Source organism: Elephas maximus, chromosome 8, assembly GCF_024166365.1.
Source record: "Elephas maximus indicus isolate mEleMax1 chromosome 8, mEleMax1 primary haplotype, whole genome shotgun sequence".
Classification (NCBI taxonomy): Eukaryota; Metazoa; Chordata; class Mammalia; order Proboscidea; family Elephantidae; genus Elephas; species Elephas maximus.
In genome coordinates this window covers 125,870,387-125,887,709 of record NC_064826.1, presented here as the reverse complement: position 1 = coordinate 125,887,709, position 17,323 = coordinate 125,870,387, and the positions used below count along the sequence as shown (strand labels likewise).

The 17,323-nt window shown below is 42.6% G+C and overlaps 1 protein-coding gene across 4 annotated transcripts in view; it reads left to right on the top strand.

Annotated features, from left to right (window-relative positions):
* Positions 1 to 4,722: 4,722 nt before the first annotated feature.
* CCSER2 (coiled-coil serine rich protein 2) overlaps positions 4,723 to 17,323 on the top strand; it is a 248,901-nt gene continuing 236,300 nt past the window's right edge. For 3 of the 4 annotated variants that reach the window (XM_049894609.1, XM_049894608.1, XM_049894610.1), the window contains exon 1: positions 4,723 to 4,960. The gene's annotated coding sequence lies outside the window, so the exon portion shown is untranslated. The remainder of the gene's footprint in view (positions 4,961 to 17,323) is intronic. The other variant, XM_049894611.1, reaches the window with a different exon arrangement.

Below are 17,323 nucleotides of genomic sequence, written 5' to 3'. Positions count from 1 at the left end.
CCATGACCAAGTGGGATTCATACCAGTTATGCAGGGATGGTTCAACATTAGAAATACAATCAATATAATCCATCATATAAATAAAACAAAAGACAAGAACCACATGACCTTATCAATTGATGCAGAAAAGGCATTTGACAAAGTCCAACACCCATTCATGATAAACACTCTCAGCAAAATAGGAATAGAAGAAAAATTCCTCAACATAATAAAGGGCATTTATACAAAGCCAACAGTCAACATCATCCTAAATGGAGAGAATCTGAAAGCATTCCTCTTGAGATCAGGAACCAGACAAAGATGCCATTTATCACCACTCTTATTCAACATTGTGCTGGAAGTCCTAGCCAGAGCAATTAGGCTAGACAAAGAAAAAAAGGGCATCCAGATTGGCAAGGAAGAAATCAAAGTATCTCTATTTGCAGATGACATGATCTTACACACAGAAAACCCTAAGGAATCCTCCAGAAAACTACTGAAACTAATAGAAGAGTTCAGCAGAGTATCGGGATACAAGATAAACATACAAAAATCAGTTGGATTCCTCTACACCAACAAAAAGAACATCAAAGAGGAACTCACCAAATCAATACTGTTTACAGTAGTCCCCAAGAAGATAAAATACTTAGGAATAAACGTTACCAGAGATGTAAAAGACCTATACAAAGAAAATTGTAAGACACTACTGCAAGAAACGAAAAGAGACCTATCTAAGTGAGAAAACACACCTTGCTCATGGATAGGAAGACTGAACATCGTAAAAATGTTTATTCTACTGAAAGCAATCTATAGATACAATGCAATTCCAATCCAAATTCCAACAACATTTTTTAGTGAGATGGAGAAACAAATCAACAACTCCATATGGAATTAGAGGCCCCAAATAAGTAAAAAATTACTGAAAAAGAAGAACAAAGTGGGAGGCCTCACTCTACCTGATTTTAGAACCTATTATACCACCACAGTAGTCAAAACAGCCTGGTACTGGTACAACAACAGATACACAGACCAGTGGGACAGAATTGAGAATCCAGACATAAATCCATCCACATATGTGCAGGTGATATCTGACAAAGGCCCAAAGTCTGTTGAATGGGGAAAAAACAGTCTTTTTAACAAATGGTGCTGGCATATCTGGATACCCATCTGCAAAAAAAAAAAAAAAAAAAAGAAACAAGATCCATACCTCACACTGTGCACGAAAACTAACTCAAAATGGATCAAAGGCCTAAACATAAAACCTAAAATGATAAAAATCATGGAAGAAAAAATAGGGACAATGCCAGGAGCCCTAATACATGGCATAAAAGGTATACAGAACATTACTTAAAATGCAGAAGAGAAACTAGATAACTGGGAGCTCCTGAAAATCGAACACCTATGCTCATGCAATGACTTCACCAAAGGAGTAAAAAAAGATTACCTACAGACTGGGAAAAAGTTTTTAGCTATGACATTTCTGATCAGGTTCTGATCTCTAAATTCTACATGATATTGCAAGAACTCAACTACAAACAGACAAATAACCAAATTAAAAATGGGCAAGGTATATGAACAGGCACTTCACTAAAGAAGACATTCAGGTAGCTAACCCATACATGAGGAAATGCTCAGGATCATTAGCCATTGGAGAAATGCAGATCAAAACTACAATGAGATTCCATCTCACTCCAACAAGGCTGGCATTAATCCAAAAACACATAACAATAATTGTTGAAGAGGTCGTGGAGAGACCGGAACACTAATATACTGCTGGTGGGAATGTAAAATGGTACAACCACTTTGGAAATCAATTTGGTGCTTCCTTAAAAAACTAGAAATAGAGCTACCATAGGTTCCAGCAATCCCACTCCTTGGGATATATCCTAGAGAAATAAGACCCTTTACACAAACAGATATATGCACTCCCATGTTCACCGCAGCACTGTTTACAATAGTAAAATGATGGAAGCAACCAAGGTGCCCATCAATGGATGAATGGATAAATAAATTATGGTATATTCACACAATGGAATACTACGCATCGATAAAGAACAATGATTAGTCTGTGAAACATTTCATAACGTGGAGGAATCTGGAAGGTACTATGCTGAGTGAAATTAGTTGCGAAAGGACAAATATTGTATGAGACCACTTATAAGAACTCGAAAAATAGTTTAAACAAAGAGGAAAATATTCTTTGACAGTTACAAGAGTGGGGAGGGAGGGAGGGAGAGGGGTATTCACTAGATAGTAGATAAGAATTATTTTAGATGAAGGGACAGACAACACAATAATAGAAGTCAGCACAACTGGACTAAACCAAAAGCAGTTTCCTGAATAAACTGAATGCTTCGAAGGCCAGCGTAGCAGGGGCGGGGGTCTGGGGACCATGGTTTCAGGTGACATCTAAGTCAATTGGTATAATAAAATCTATTAAGAAAACACTCTGCATCCCACTTTGGGGAGTGGTGTCTGGGGTCTTAAACGCTAGCAAGCGGACATCTAAGGTGCATCAATTGGTCTCAACCTACCTGGAGCAAAGGAGAATGAATAACACCAAAGACACAAGGTAATTATGAGCTGAAGAAACAGAAAGAGCCGTGTAAACCAGAGACTACATCAGCCTGAGACCAGAAGAACTAGATGGTGTCCAGCTATAACTCGTAACTGCCCTAACAGGGAACACAACAGAGAATCCCTGAGGGAGCAGGAGAGCAGTGGGATGCAGACCTCAAATTCTTGTAAAAAGACCAGACTTAATGGTCTGACTGAGACTGGAAGGACCCCGGAGGTCATCGTCCCCAGACCTTCTGTTAGCCCAAGACAGGAACCTTTCCCAAAGCCAACTCTTCAGACAGGGATTGGACTGTGCTATGGGATAGAAAATGATACCAGTGAGGAGTGAGCTTCTTGGATCAAGTAGACACGTGAGAGTGTGCTGGCAGCTCCTGTCTGGAGAGGAGATTAGAGGGCAGAGGGGGTCAGAAGCTGGCCGATTGGACATGAAAATAGAGAGTGGAGGGAAGGAGTGCACTGACTCATTAGGGAGCAACTAGGAGTATAAAGCAAGGTGTATATAAATTTTTGTATGAGAGACTGACTTGATTTATAAACTTTCACTTAAAGCACACACACACACACACACAACTGTCATAAAAAGCAGCCCAAACAAAATAGTGAAAGAGAGAAAGGTAAAAACCACCTCAAAAAGGAAATAGTATACAAGGGATAAAACCTGCTGTTATTTCTTCCACCTTAAAAATCAACAATTTTTTTTTTATTCTACTCTTCACCCTCAGCCACAGCACCATTTTTTTGCTCTCTGCAGCAAAACTCCTCAAATGAGTTGACCATGCTTGCTGTCACTAATCCCTCTTCTTTCATTCTCAAAGTATCCTATCACCACCACTACACCTAAACTACCCTTGTGTGACCTTCATACCAATAAATCAACCCTCATCTTTTTGCAACCCTCATCTTACTTGACCTCTCAGCAGCATTTTACACAATTGATCATTCTTCTCTTTGATACACTTTCTTCCTTGGCTCAAGAACCCCACAATCTCTTGTCCCCCACCCCCACCCCTACTTTTCAATCTACTTTACTTGTTCCTACCTCTTTATAATGGAGTAACCTGATCTCTTCTCTCAATTGCACTCACTGGTAAGTAATTACATCCAGTGCAGACCTGGTAGCACAAATGGGCACAGCAGCCCAGGGGAAAGGACGAGAAGGCAGGAGGGGACAGGAATGCTGGAGAAATGGAAATGAGGAACCCGAGGTCGAGAAGGGGAAAGTGTTGACATGTCGTGGGGTTGGCAACCAACGTCACAAAACAGTATGTGTATTGATTAATGAGAAACTAATTTGCTCTGTAAACCTTCATCTAAAGCACAATTAAAAAAAAAAAGTATGTTACTAAATGAAATGTAGCTTTACAAATTACACCTGCCCCCTTACCCCAGTCCTATAGCCCTCCATCCCTTCATCGTGGAGACAAAAGTGTTGATTAAAGTGGCCGGTGAGGGTTTCAGAGAGCAGCTAGTCTACCACAGATCAGAACAGCTCCAGGGCTTCCAGCCGGCTGGACCGGTGAGGGCACTCAAGGGCAGGCCTGGCAATCGGGGAGGAAAGGAGCCTCGGAGCAAGCCAGTGGGGGATGGAAGTGCCGAAGAGAAGGAGGGCCTGGTTCTTGGTCCCCAGGTTGATTTGGAGCGAGTCGTTCCAAATCTCAGCATTTCGGGGCCCCTTCTCCTGGATTTCAGCAAGGTCCTGCTTGTGGGCGTGACAGGCCGGGTTTGGGGCTCAGACATGCTCTGGAGCACGGGGAGGCAGGGAACAGGGATGGACTTGAAGCACAAAATGTTGGGGATGTTTAGTTCACCAAAGGTTGGGGAGCGCTCATCTCATCCCGATGCTCAGACCCCGCCCCCCCGACTTTTCGGGTCTGCAGGTGGAACTGACAGGTTTCACCATCGTCAAGTAGCAAACGTCAGCCCGGGAGGCCGGCTGGGGGTGGGGCCAGACGCGGGCTGGAGTCCCAGGCCACCAGCAGACCTGAGTCAGCGGGCAGGGAGGCAAGGTCAGTGGAGGGGCGGGCCCGAGGAGGAGGCGGAGCCTGGGGAGGCAGGCGACAGGCCCGTGGCCAGGCCGGCGGTGGGCTGAGGCCGGCGCGGGCGGCTGGGCGGGGCCCGGCCTGCGGGGTCTGCGCCTGCGCGCGCTTGGAGGGGCAGGGCTGCGTGCGCGCGTGGTGCGCGGCCCGAGGGCGGAGCCCGGGCGGGCGCCGGTGAGGGGTGCGCGGCGGCACGGTCTGGCGCTCCCTCAGGCCGCGGGTGCGCTGCTGGCAGCTGCGGGTCGGGCGGCCGGGATGTGACAGGCGGCCTCTCGCCGCACCTTTCCTCCTTCCGTCCTTGGGCCCGAGGGCCGCCGGGGCCCGTAGGCCGGCCACGGCGGAGGAGGCAGCGCGACCTCTGCGCGGTGAGAGGCGGGCCGGGGTCGGGGCGGAGTCGGGCGGGCGCCTGCGACTGTAGGGGCCGGGGGCGCGGCCGGGCGCGCGGAGGCCGGTTCCCCGGGCGAGGCGGCGCGGCGTCCTGCGCCTCGGGGGCTACCCCTCGCGCCCCGCGAGCTGCCGGGGCGGGGTCGGCGGCACCGGCTGGACGCCCCCCGCCCCCGGGCCGTGACAGGCGCGCCAGGGCCGCGGGGCAGCGCCTTTCTCTGAGGAGAAGACGGGGCGCGGCTGCGGTGCCCAGGGGTTTCGGAGCCAGGATGCTTGTGAGGCTTGCTGGAGGAGAGTCCCGGGGTGCCCCGAACAGGGGCTCTCGTCGTTGTTCATTACTAGGCCCGAACAAAGACACACCCTGAACACACCCCGAGGTAAAACTTTGGCGGACCACGGTGCTGCCGTAGGGACGGATGCTTTTCTCGCTCCTTGGTAGACACCTGCGGTTTTTGTACGGACGTTTTTATGCACCTACTTTCTTGTCATTAGGAAAGGAAGGATGACTCCTTGGAAAAGCTGTCCCTCGGTGGCTGAGCTTGAGTTTGAATTTCAATAATTGCAAATTCATCTTTGTAGACTACCCAGCCAATTCAGCTTGCTGTTCCCAGGTTAGGCCTGAACCGTCTGGAAACGACTGATAGCTGGACTCGTCGTGGTCCCCGATTGGAATCTCAGTGTTTCATTCCTATGGGTGAGATAATTGGGTTGTTAACCTTTTGAAAACAGCTATTTTAAAAGGCATTCCCTTTCTTTTTTTTCCCTGAGCGTTGAAATATTAATGGAACCTATTAATTTTGCCCCCCCCCTTCTTTTTTGGAAGCATCATTTTTTAAAAAAAAAAGTGGTGGCAGCTCTTCTTCAACCTTAAGATACTCTCCTTTGCAAAAGATCTTTACAAAATATGTCTTGTTATTTGTAATCAATATATGATAAGGATGCAAACGTTCTTGAATGTTTGGCCTGAAGTCCACCTTCTTCATTACTGTTTGCCTCTACTTACTGTTTCTTATTTGGTTGTTTTCTTTAATGTTTTAAATAATCTTTGAATAAAAACATACACTTTCTTGAACCGTTTAGCTGTGTGTATTGTCTTAGTTCAATGTTGTATTAATATGCCATAGTCAGAAGCTGCTAGAAGTCATCCTGGGAGTAGGAAGTGTCACCCCCCCCCCGCCCCACCCGCTTTTTAAATCACTCTTCTACAGCACTGGGTTACCTTTTGAAATCCAGACCTGCATTTTGCTTGTTACCTTTACTCAACTTCCTTGTATGGTGGAAGAGGGAGACTTTGATTACCTGTTTAAAAGTCCTTCAGTGACTCTCTATAGCCTGTATTGGTAAGACTCAAAGTCCTTCACCTTTTCTGGTACATGCCTGCACTCCATTCCAGTTTTATCTTCTACCATTACTTCTGCCCTCTGTATGCGAGACTACTCGCAGTTCTCAGAAGACCTTTTCTTTTGTATTTAACTTACCCTGTTCCCTCTGTTGAGAATTCTCTTTTTCTCCTCTACCTGGTTAACAACTTGCCCTATAAGACCTAACTGAAATACCTCCTCTGATCTGTCCAGACATTTCGACCTGCTTGTCTTGACTGATAGAGACTTGTCCTTCTGTACTGCATCCAGTAGTACAGTGTACATTCCACAGTTAGCGTTTGTCCATTGGTAGTTATTTATGTATGCATTTCCGCCACCAGATTTTGGGGAAAGAAGGGACCTTTGCAACTCTAGCACACGCTATTGCGAGGCACAGGTGCTCAAAAAGTATTAAATGAATTACTTTTTGAAGAATGAGAATGGTTTCAATCTTTTTTTTTTGTAATAGCTCTTTTAAAAAAATTATATTTTACTGTGTTTTCAGTGAAAGTTTACAAAGCAAATTAGGTTCCCATTTGACAATTTCAGTACAGGTTATTCAGTGACATTAACTACATTTCTTACTATGTACCCACATTCTCTCTAATTGCGTTCTGGTTGTTCCGTTTTCAGTGCTCTAGTTTCCCTGCCCCCTTATCTTCTCATATTTGCTTTAAAGTAGTTATTGACCTTTGGGTCCCATATAGATGGTTTTTTAATGGAGCACAGTAATCATTGGTAATATCCTTTATTTCGTGTGCCAATTTCACTAAAAGGTGACCTTGGGATAGTTTCAGTTCAAGGTTTAAAGAGAATCTCAGGGCGATAGTCTCAGGGAGTCCTCTGGTCTCAACTGGTCTGGTTAGTCTGGAGTTTTTAAGAATTTGCAATCTGTTCCATGTTTTCTTCCCATTCTATCAGGGTGCATCCCTAGAACCATCAGTAGCGGTAGCAGGGCACTATCTAGTTCTTCTGGCCTCAGGGTAGATACTGCCGAGGCCCTTGTAGGCTGTTAGCCCTGTAGACTAGTTTCTTCTCTGAGACTTTGGTTTCCTTCTTTATCTTTTGCTCCAGACAAGTAGAGACCAGTAGTTGTATCTTAGATTACTACTTGAAAGCTTTTAAGACCCCAGACGCTCGCTACTCACCTCCCTAGAATGCAGAACATGAACTTCGTGAACTGTAAGAATGGCTTCAGTCCTGAGTATGGTGTTAAGGTCAGCAAAAATGCTGCAGACTGCCTCTTTTCATTATCAGAAAACTTAGAATGAATCATAAGGTACTTGTAAGTTTTCCAGAACAAAGTCAAAATTGTTACTGCTGGTTAGGAATGAAACCCCAGTTATGATGGGGAAAAAACATCCGTTTTAGGACTCAAGAATAAAAGGAATGGCGAGTAATGATTGCTGCTTCATAGATCCTAAACTTTCACTTGAGAAGAAGTAATTTGCCCAAGGTGACACTGGTAGAAAAGGACAGAGCTGGGATTATACTCCAGGTTTTTCGGTCATCTGTGTACTTCACCCTTGCCCCCTCCCTGCCTCTGACCCCTCCCCGCCCTGTTTTCTAATTCTTAACTCTTAATGATTGTTTTACAGTCTGGGAGAAGTGTTTGTAGGCTTGGGAATATGGAACTTGAATTAACAGATTATTTGGTTCAATTTTAAAATTTTTACCTGTTAAAAGACTAAAGCCTGAAAAGGGAAGTAACTTGCTTTTCTTAGGTTCAATTGTATCTCATCTCTCCTGACCTTATGTTTATGGACTCCAGGATGCTTTGGGGGAAAATGAGGAATTGACCTGTTTTCAGAGGGAGAGCAAATGCACTTGCACACTCTTGCTTGATAAATCCTTAGCTGCTACTCCTAGGGGCTTAGAGTCCTTGAGTGGCTGAGATACATGATAATTCATGTAAGGATATGGGAGAAACCCAACCTTCCCCATTACATGTGCCTTGATTCTTTTTAACCTCGGTCCCTGGGGCACTCTCCAGATGTCACATAACAAGTGGGTTGTGCTTACCATATGGAGAGTCTACGTACGTGTTGTATACATTTTGACGGTAAAATGAGATTTTAATGTAATGTTACAGCTGGCTAATAGCGTGGCTAAAATTACACGCGTGGCTAGCCTGTATGTGAGAATAGCCCATTTGATTACTCCCATGCCATAGTTTTTTTAGGAAAAAAATCGATTGTGATTTTTGACCTCTGGAAGTCAATTTTGAAATGTGCACTTAGTGTGGTGGGTCCCATCACTTCCAATCAGCTTTTTATTTTATAAACAGCATAATGGTCATAAAAATGGTCATAAAAAAAAAGGTCATAAAAAATGGTCATAGATAAGGAAAAAATAAAAATAAAAAAACAAAAATTTTCTCATTTGTTATTTTGTTACGCATACATGATTTTATAATAATTAAGAATTTTTATTTTATCAAAACATAATTTTAAAACGGGCTTCTATATATAGTGTGTTTTCTTTCTGCTGGTCACTGAACAGTGTTACCGTAAGCTGAGTTACGTGTTAATAGACATCCAGGTTGCTGCCCGTTTTCCAGGTAAAGCAGTTAGCATGTAGCTGTGCTTCCTTTTGTGTCTTTTCTTTAGGATAAGGTCCCAAGGGTGGAATTATAAGGTTCAGATTGTAAGAAAATTTTTGTCACCTTTGAAAAATTTGCCAGGATTATTTCTGAAAGACCGTATTGATTTACAGTGCCTCCAGCAGAGTTTGGATGATCAGTTTTATTTTTTTACAGGCTTTTATTTTTAAAATTTGTTTTTCAAAGTGGCTATAAACGTACCTATCATCTAAATTGCCGTGCACCATACAATAGCAAATGTAGTATTTTTCTACTTTTATTAATTTTGTCCTTTGTATGAATTATCTTTTGTCCATAAATTTACAAGACCCTTAGCAATTTTCATTAACACTTCAGACCATTAATACATTAATCCTTTGAAATGGTCCTAGTCTTTCATTTTGTTATTGTTGTAGGCTTTGTAGTTTTAAACATTATGAAAATCATGAATTTTTTAAAAAGAATTAGTGATTTTGTTTTTTGATAGTGAGGCCTGAATATGAATGTCACTCCAGCATGTGATGCATACTTTTATCTTTTTAAGCTTCTAGAGTTTATTTTGTAAAATTATGTATGTCTTTAGAAAATTATATGCAATTGGAACTGCATTTATTTTATATGGATTCTTTATTTCTGTAGAATACCATTGGTAAACTATTGCCTTTTTTTCTTCCTGAACTTGAATAGGGGAGAAAAACGAATCTAGTTTTTTTTTTTTTTTTTTATGTAAATGAGTACTTTTTAAAAAATAAACTGTGGTAAAATTTAGACAAACCAAATTTTCATCAAACCAGTATTTTGGCTACTTGAAATCTTTGTTAGCTCAGGATTACCAACTAGATTTTCTCTTATTGTTAATCATTCTAAGATACATGAAAGTAAAACCTTGATTATCTGCTCCTTTGGGGAGCAAGGCATGCTAGGTAGATGAGCTAGTCCAGGATAACAGTTAACATTGAGTGCTGCGAACTGTGGTGGCACTCGGCATGTAATTTCTTATTTAATCCTCACAACAACCATACGAGGTAGGCTGTTTTAGTTTCCTCATTTTGCAGATAAGAAAATTTAGAGAGGTAAAGTGACCTGCAAAAAGTCACAGCTGGTAAGGGTCGGAAGTGGACCTTAACTCAGTCAGCCTGCTTTTAGCTGCCTTCTGTTCTACCTCCTAGTCTAGCTGAGGGTTCATTGGGTGACTACTTAAAAGGAGCTTTTTAAAAAGTGTATTATATTACCTTATTTGCTGTGCTAGGGGTTTGGACTTTATCTCTTAGGCACTGAAAAGATATTAGATGTTTCAAAGCAAGGGATGGCTATGGTATATTATATCTTTTAGGAAGATAGCTGTTGTGGCGGTGTGGAAAATATATTGGATTATGTTTCTGATAGGAAGTGTTTGAAACAGTTACATGAAAAGCGAAGGCTTGGGTGGTAAGGTGGAGTGGAGATGGGGATGTTACGGAAAGTTACAGGACTTAGTATCTGACTTACACTAGAGTGGGAAGGTGGAGTGTGGTTGTGGAGAACACAGAACATCATCAGGGGTTGGTGGGTGCAAACGAACATGTGTTCACAGTGCTTTGTTACACGGTACTTTCATAGCACTGACTCTGATGTGCTCTTCTAGTGACACGTCCAGCTGCCCCGCTGGATTGAGGCTGGTCAGGGACAGGGACTAAGGAGAAGGCAGGGATGAGCTGAAGCAGGAAGACAGCAAGAGATTGAACGGGGGTGGGGAATAGCAAAATCAAAGAGTGGGTGGAGGCGGAGGCGCCCTGGAAGGTGACAGCTGTGGGGGAGGAGGAGGAGAACCATCAGTGAGGAAGCCAGAAGTCAAGTTGGGGAGGGGTGTCAAGGAGAGGGGAATATTGGCACGGAAGTGGATGTGTAGAATGCCATCTCCAGCTACAGACAGTTGTGGCTGGCATGTGCTGATGGTCAGTGGTTGTATAGGGCTAAGTTGTCTTTTCTTTGCTACTGACTCCTTTTTCCCTCCATACCTTTCTCAGAGTATCCTGTGGCTTCCTGTCTCTTGGCTTCTAACCTCTGCTTGCCACAGGTGCTGATGCTGGGGCATGACTCAGCCTGTTGAGATCAGCCAGTCAGAACACTCCTTTCTTTTTAAGTGAGTTGATCAATTATGGTATACTTGACGTAGTCTCTGCTGTTTCAGCTTACCAGAAAAGCCAAACCCACTGCCGTCGAGTTGATTCTGACTCATAGCGACCCTATAGGACAGAGTGGAACTGCACCATAGAGTCCCAAGGAGTGCCTGGCGGATTCGAACTGCTGACCTCTTGGTTAGCAGCCGTAGCACTTAACCACTATGCCACCAGGGTTTCCTGTTTTAGCTTAAGCTGAGTTAATTGCTTTTGAATGCCCCAGAGTTATACTTCCTTGTGTTTAAAGGCTTCTCATTGGTTATTTTGAGATTTGGAGCCATTGGGAAGCCAGCTGTCTATGAAATCTAAGTTTTTTACCTGTTTACTTTTCCATGTTGATCAGTTGAGTTAGGCTGAATATAGTTGGTCATCTCAGAGGATTGTTGATATTAAAAATGTCCGAGGGCCATCATTGTAAATAATTAAGAACCTCTCTTTTCTTTGCACATTTCTGTAGTTATGTACAGTATGGGAGTTTGTTTTAAATTTCCTTGGTCAGTTTCTTACTTACTTCATATGTCTGTTTTTCAAAGCGTCAGTTGAAAAGGAATTTACCGTTGGTGTCTCCTCCGATCGTTTGCTTTAGAGCATCCTTACCTTCCCCTTTGTGCCTTCTCTTGCCCAGTTTCTTCACTTGGTAAGCACAATGGGAAAGGGGGAAAGAGAAGAAGCTGTGTAATTACTCCTCCCTTCCCTTCCACAGTTGTTCCTCCCCCATCACTGCTCCCAGCTGTTCGCTTTGGCATGGTCTCTGCTCCATATCTTCAGTTCTCTGTGTGGCAATGGAGATAGAAGGCACAGTTCTCAATTCTTTAGCCGAGAAACACTTGACATCTCAGGATTTGGATCCTTCTCTGAGTCTGGTGTTGAAAAGCCCATATGACACCTCATACCTTACTAGAAGCTTTCTATTCCCTCGCAGTCTACCTCTTTTTAAAATGCAGAAAAATATATTTCAGTTCTGTTTCTTTGAGTTTTTCTGTCTTTGTCTCATCCCTCCCCTACCCCAATGTAATAAAATCTCTGATGACTGAAGCCCAGAATACACTAGGGATGATGGAAAGGGGCAGACACTAGAAGGTACTTTGAATTGTTGTTGTCCTCGTACTAATGATATTTGGTTGCAGCCTGAGTGCTTTGAGAGCTTTCTCTGAGCATTACATCTTGGCAGCCAGTGTTAGTTTGGAGTCACAAACTGCTCTGTAGACCATAGCATAGAAAAGCAGGAAATACTCATAATAGCTATTTAAGTGCTTAGAGTGGGCGTGGTGATATTTTGGTCAGAATTGGTAGGCCAGCTTACAGGAAACCTATCCTGGTGAATTTTTTCAGGAGGTGGGGAGTTGGGGATGGTCATCCGTTTTCTTTTTTTCCCATCCTTCTTCTTCATTTTATTTTTTAAAATTTTCTCAAGTCTATTTTCCTCATTTTGGCCTAGCATCTCAAATAAACTCTTATTTATTACTGGTGCCAATAAAAATTGTAGACTTGGCCATTATTGTGGCCACTGTTGATGTCTGCATTTTTACAGGCCCTGAGAAGTTCTTCAATGTAAATTCCCTCAGTCCTGGATTTGAAACCAGATCCTGAGGCTCGATTTTCCTCATTCATGCATTCATCCCGTCAAGAGTACCCTCTGAGCACTTGCTAGGTCGTGCAGTGGAAAAAAAACAAATTTTATGCCCTCGAAGCCCTTACATTCCAATTACAAGGTACAGAAAGTAAACACATAAATTTATGTGGAATGTGTCAGCCCTGGTAGAGCCCTGGTAGCACGGTGGTTAAGCGTTTGGTTGCTTACCAAAAGGTCGGCAATTCAAATCCACAAGCTGCTCCTTAGGGCCACTATGAGTCGGAATTGACTCCACGGCAGTGGATTTTTTTTTGTGTGTGTCAGCCCTGGCGGCACACTGGTTAAGAGTTCAGGCTGCTAACCAGAAGGTTGGCAGTGTGAATCTACAGACCATTCCTTGGAAACCCTATGGGGCAGTTCTGCTCTGTCCTGTAGGGTCGCTATGAGTTGGAATCGACTTGATGGCAACTTTTTTCTTTTTTGGTTCATATCAGTTATTGTAGTGCTGTAGAGAAAAACCAGAATAAGGGAGAAAGAGCATGGTTATGAGAGGGGTGTATTACTGATTTAGATAAAGTAGCTGTGGAAGGCCTCAGTGATTAATGGTATTTGAGCAGAGGTCTGAAAGAAGGAATAGTGTGATCTGTGCAGTTACTGGGGGAGAGAGAGCATTTGAGGAAGATGGAGCAGTGGATGCAAAGGTCCCGCAGCTAAAGTGTGTTTGGCCTGTTCGAGGAGTGGCAGGTAGGTCAGTGCAGGCATTGAGGGGAATGATTGACAGAAGATGAGGTCAGAGAGGCTGAGTGGGGATGGGGAGTGAGATCATGTATGACTTTGTAGGCAGTTATAAGGGCTTAGGTTTTTATTTGAAGGTGGGAAGCCAATGTAGGTTTTTTTTTTTTTTAATATAATTATATTTATTTTGTTGTTGTTGAGAATATACAGAGCAAAACCTAACACCAATTCAACAGTGTCTGTGTGTACCAATTAGTGACATTGATTACACTTTGAGTTGTGTAACCATTCTCACCTTCCTTTTCTGAGTTGTTCCTCTGCCATTAACATAAATTTACTGCCGCCTAAGGTTCCTATCTAATCTTTTGAGTTGCTGTTGTTGATTTGATCCCATATAGATAGTTCTTACAGTAGCATAAAGCTCAAGGCAGACATTTTTTACTAATTACTAATTAAGCTAATCTATTATTTGGTTTTAAGAAGACTTCAGGGGATATTTTTGGTTTAAGGTTTAAAGATTATCTCAAGGCAGTAGTTTCAGGGGTTCATCCAACTTTCATGGCTCTGTGAAGTCTGGAGTCCATGAGAATTTAAAATTCTGTTCTGCATTTTCCCCCATTTGATCAGGATTCTTTGGAATCTTTGATCAAAATGTTCAGTAATGGTAGCTGGGCACCATCCAGTTCTTCTGCTCTCATGGCAAAAGGAGGCAGGTGTTGTACTAAATGGCTCTGAATTGTAAACTTTAAAATGGTTAGTTTTATGTTATGTAAATTTCATCTCAATTAAACAAGAAGAAATAAATAAAGGAGGCAGTTGTTCAGGGAGGCAGTTAGCCACATATTCTGTACCCTCTTCCTAGCCTTGACTCTCCTTCTTTCTCTGTTGTTCCAGGCAAAAGGAGAACAATTGTTATGCCTTGGATGGCTGCTTGCAAGCTTTTAAGACCCCAGGCACTACGCATTGAACTAGGAGGGTAGAACTGAGGCTCTAAACATGTTATTATGCCAGTTAACTGGGATGTTGCATGAAACCCAGGACCCCCAACCTTCAAAGCAAGAAACCAAATTCTGTGAGGTTTTTGGTTGTACATAACCAGCCTCAGCAGTTACTTTTTCCTGTTGTTGTTGTAAATATATCTATCACACAGCTTTTGGGCAATGACTAGTTTTTATTATTTAAAATAGTGTAACAAATTGTCAAATAGCATTAGAAGCATAGCTATGGTCATCTCCTAAACATGATTAAGTAAAAGAAAAGCCTGTAGACAACCTGGAAGCCTCATTCTTTAAGATCCCTAGACACGGGATATACAAACGGTTTATGAAGATCACTTCCTCGTACCATCTCCAACCTACAGCCTTCCTTTTATCTGGTACTGAAGGTGGTTGAAGTCTGCAGCATTGCACTGGAGGGTTTTGGCTTACTTTAAATAGACCTTTCAGCTGCCATATGGAGAATGAGGGGAGTGTGGTAGTGACAGCAAGGAGATCATTTAGCAGGTTATAGCAGTAATCCAGGTGGAAGATGATGATGAACTTAGGCTGGGATGGCAGCAGTGAAGATGGTGAGAAGTACGTGTATTTTGTGTACATTTTGAAGGCAGAGCCAACAGAATTTGATGATGGGTTAGATGTGGGCCATGGTTTTTAGCTGAACAACTGGGGGAATGAAGTTGCTACTTACTGAGTTGAGAAAGTACAGGAAGAGCAGATTTTAGGGGGAAATAATGAGTTTGATTTTGGTATGTTAAGTTTAAGATGCCTGTTAGAATCTAAGTAGAGATATTTTGTAGGTAGCTGGGTATATGTGAGTTTGTAGTTCAGGGCAGAGGTCTGGGTTGAGTTATAAATTTTGGAGTCATTGGCATATAGGTAGTATTTAATGCTGTGAGATGGACACAACCTAGGGAATGAGTGTGGCTGAAGAAGTCCAGAAACAGCTTTGGAGCCCTGCAGACGAGACAGGGGAAAACTAGTGAGGAGACTAAGATGCAGTCAGTGAAAAAGGAGGAGAATTAAGAATGAGTGCTATCCCTGAAGCCAAGGGAAATATTTTTTAGGAGGAGGGAGTGATCGGCTGTGTCAGATGCTCTGAGATTGAGGACTAACATGTGGTTGTTAAATTCAGCGTGTTAAAATCATTGGTGACCTTAACAAGTTGTTTCTGGTGGAGTGGTGGAGGTGAAAGCTTGATTGAAATGGGTTTCAGAGAGAACTGGATGAGAGGAATTGTGGCTGCAGGGGTAGGCAGTTCTTTGTAGAAATTTGCTGTAAGGTGATGCTGAGAAACCGAATGGTAACTGGAGGGGATGTGTAGTCAGGGATTTTTCTTTTTTTTAAAGGTGGATGCTTTTGTAGCATATTTATATAGCTGATAGAATGATTCAATTAAAAAAAGAAAAAGAAGATGCAAGGGAGAGGGTCTGGAAAAGTAAGTGACACTAATTTTATTCTAAATCGTGTATCCAAGGTCCATCATTAGCATATGCACACACACACACTCTCCTCACTTAAGGCGTTCTGGTGGTACAGTGCTTAAAACACTCAGCTGCTAACTGAAAGGTTGGCTGTTTGAACTCACCAGCCACTCCATGGGAGAAAGATGTGGCAGTCTGCTTCTGTAAAGATTTACAGCCTTGGAAACCCTATGGGGCAATTCTACTGTGTCCTATGGGGTCGCTGCGAGTCGGAATTGACTTGATGGTAGTGGGTTTGGTTTTTTGATTACTCTTCACTTATCAACACGGTTAGGTTCCAAAAAGCAGGCTGTTAACACAAAAATTGATGTTATGCAAAAATGGAGGATGATCACATCAAATCACAAAATGGGGGATGATTACATCATTATATAACTGCCAAACCACTGAGAATCATGGCCCAGCCAAGTTGACACATAACCTCAACCATCACAACCAGCGTTACTCTTACCTCGTACCTCTGCATTCATTACTTCCAGATGTACGTTGTTAATGCCCCAAATAGTCAGATAGTAGATTTTTTACTGTTGTAGTAATACGAACTGTTGGGTAACGAAATAGCTGATAAATGAGTAGTAGGTGTGTGTGTGTATCTGTATAATATGTATATATGTGTGTGTAGATATATATCCTTATGTATTTCCGTATTTCTTGCAAATGAAGACAACAGCGGCTAGTGAGAAGCATTGGAGGACACCCCAGCCCCATTATTTTCTAGTAGAGGGTGAATTTTCATCAGTTCAAATCTGTAGTTTTTGTATATGGGTAACAAAATTTTTTATATATTGTTGGGAAGTGGGTTAAATGGCCTCGTATTTGCTAACCCATTTTTCTTCTGACTTTTCTCCATTGATCATTCTCAGCAGTTTTGCACAGTGCTTGGCCTGTTACGAGTTCCAAATTTTCAACTGGCACTGTTTGCCCGAAATGATAGCTTTATTGTAAAATACTTTTTAGAAATTAAAAAACTTTTTTCAATTACTTTTTAACTGAAGTATAAATGAAGTACTTCCAAGGTGAAAATTTGATAGGTACTCTTTTTCCTTGCACTACCCCCTTCCTTTTTTCTAGTGCGCTTCACCACACTTTTGCTGTAATTGCTTCTGATCACTGAGTTGATGTCTGAGTTCAGAATCTTACGTTGAAAGTGCCTATTGCAGTTACAGCACTTTGTGTGCCTCTCTTTGTGGTTCATTTACGTTTAAGTAAGCAGTAGTAAGCAGTAGTCAGTATTTAGCGCGGCAGCATCATTGTAATAGCTTCTTAATCTTCTTCATTGGTCTGCCTCTAGGGTGATGACTTTTGGATTTTTGAAACACAGATCTGATTGGGTTCTGTTATGGCTTAAAAGCCTTCTGTGGCTCCCTGTTGTCTGCAGTAGCTTGCTGTCTTCCGTGTCTCTTGCCCACCTCCTGCTGGCACACGCACTCAGTTTTAGGAGGCCCGGAGTGCTCCC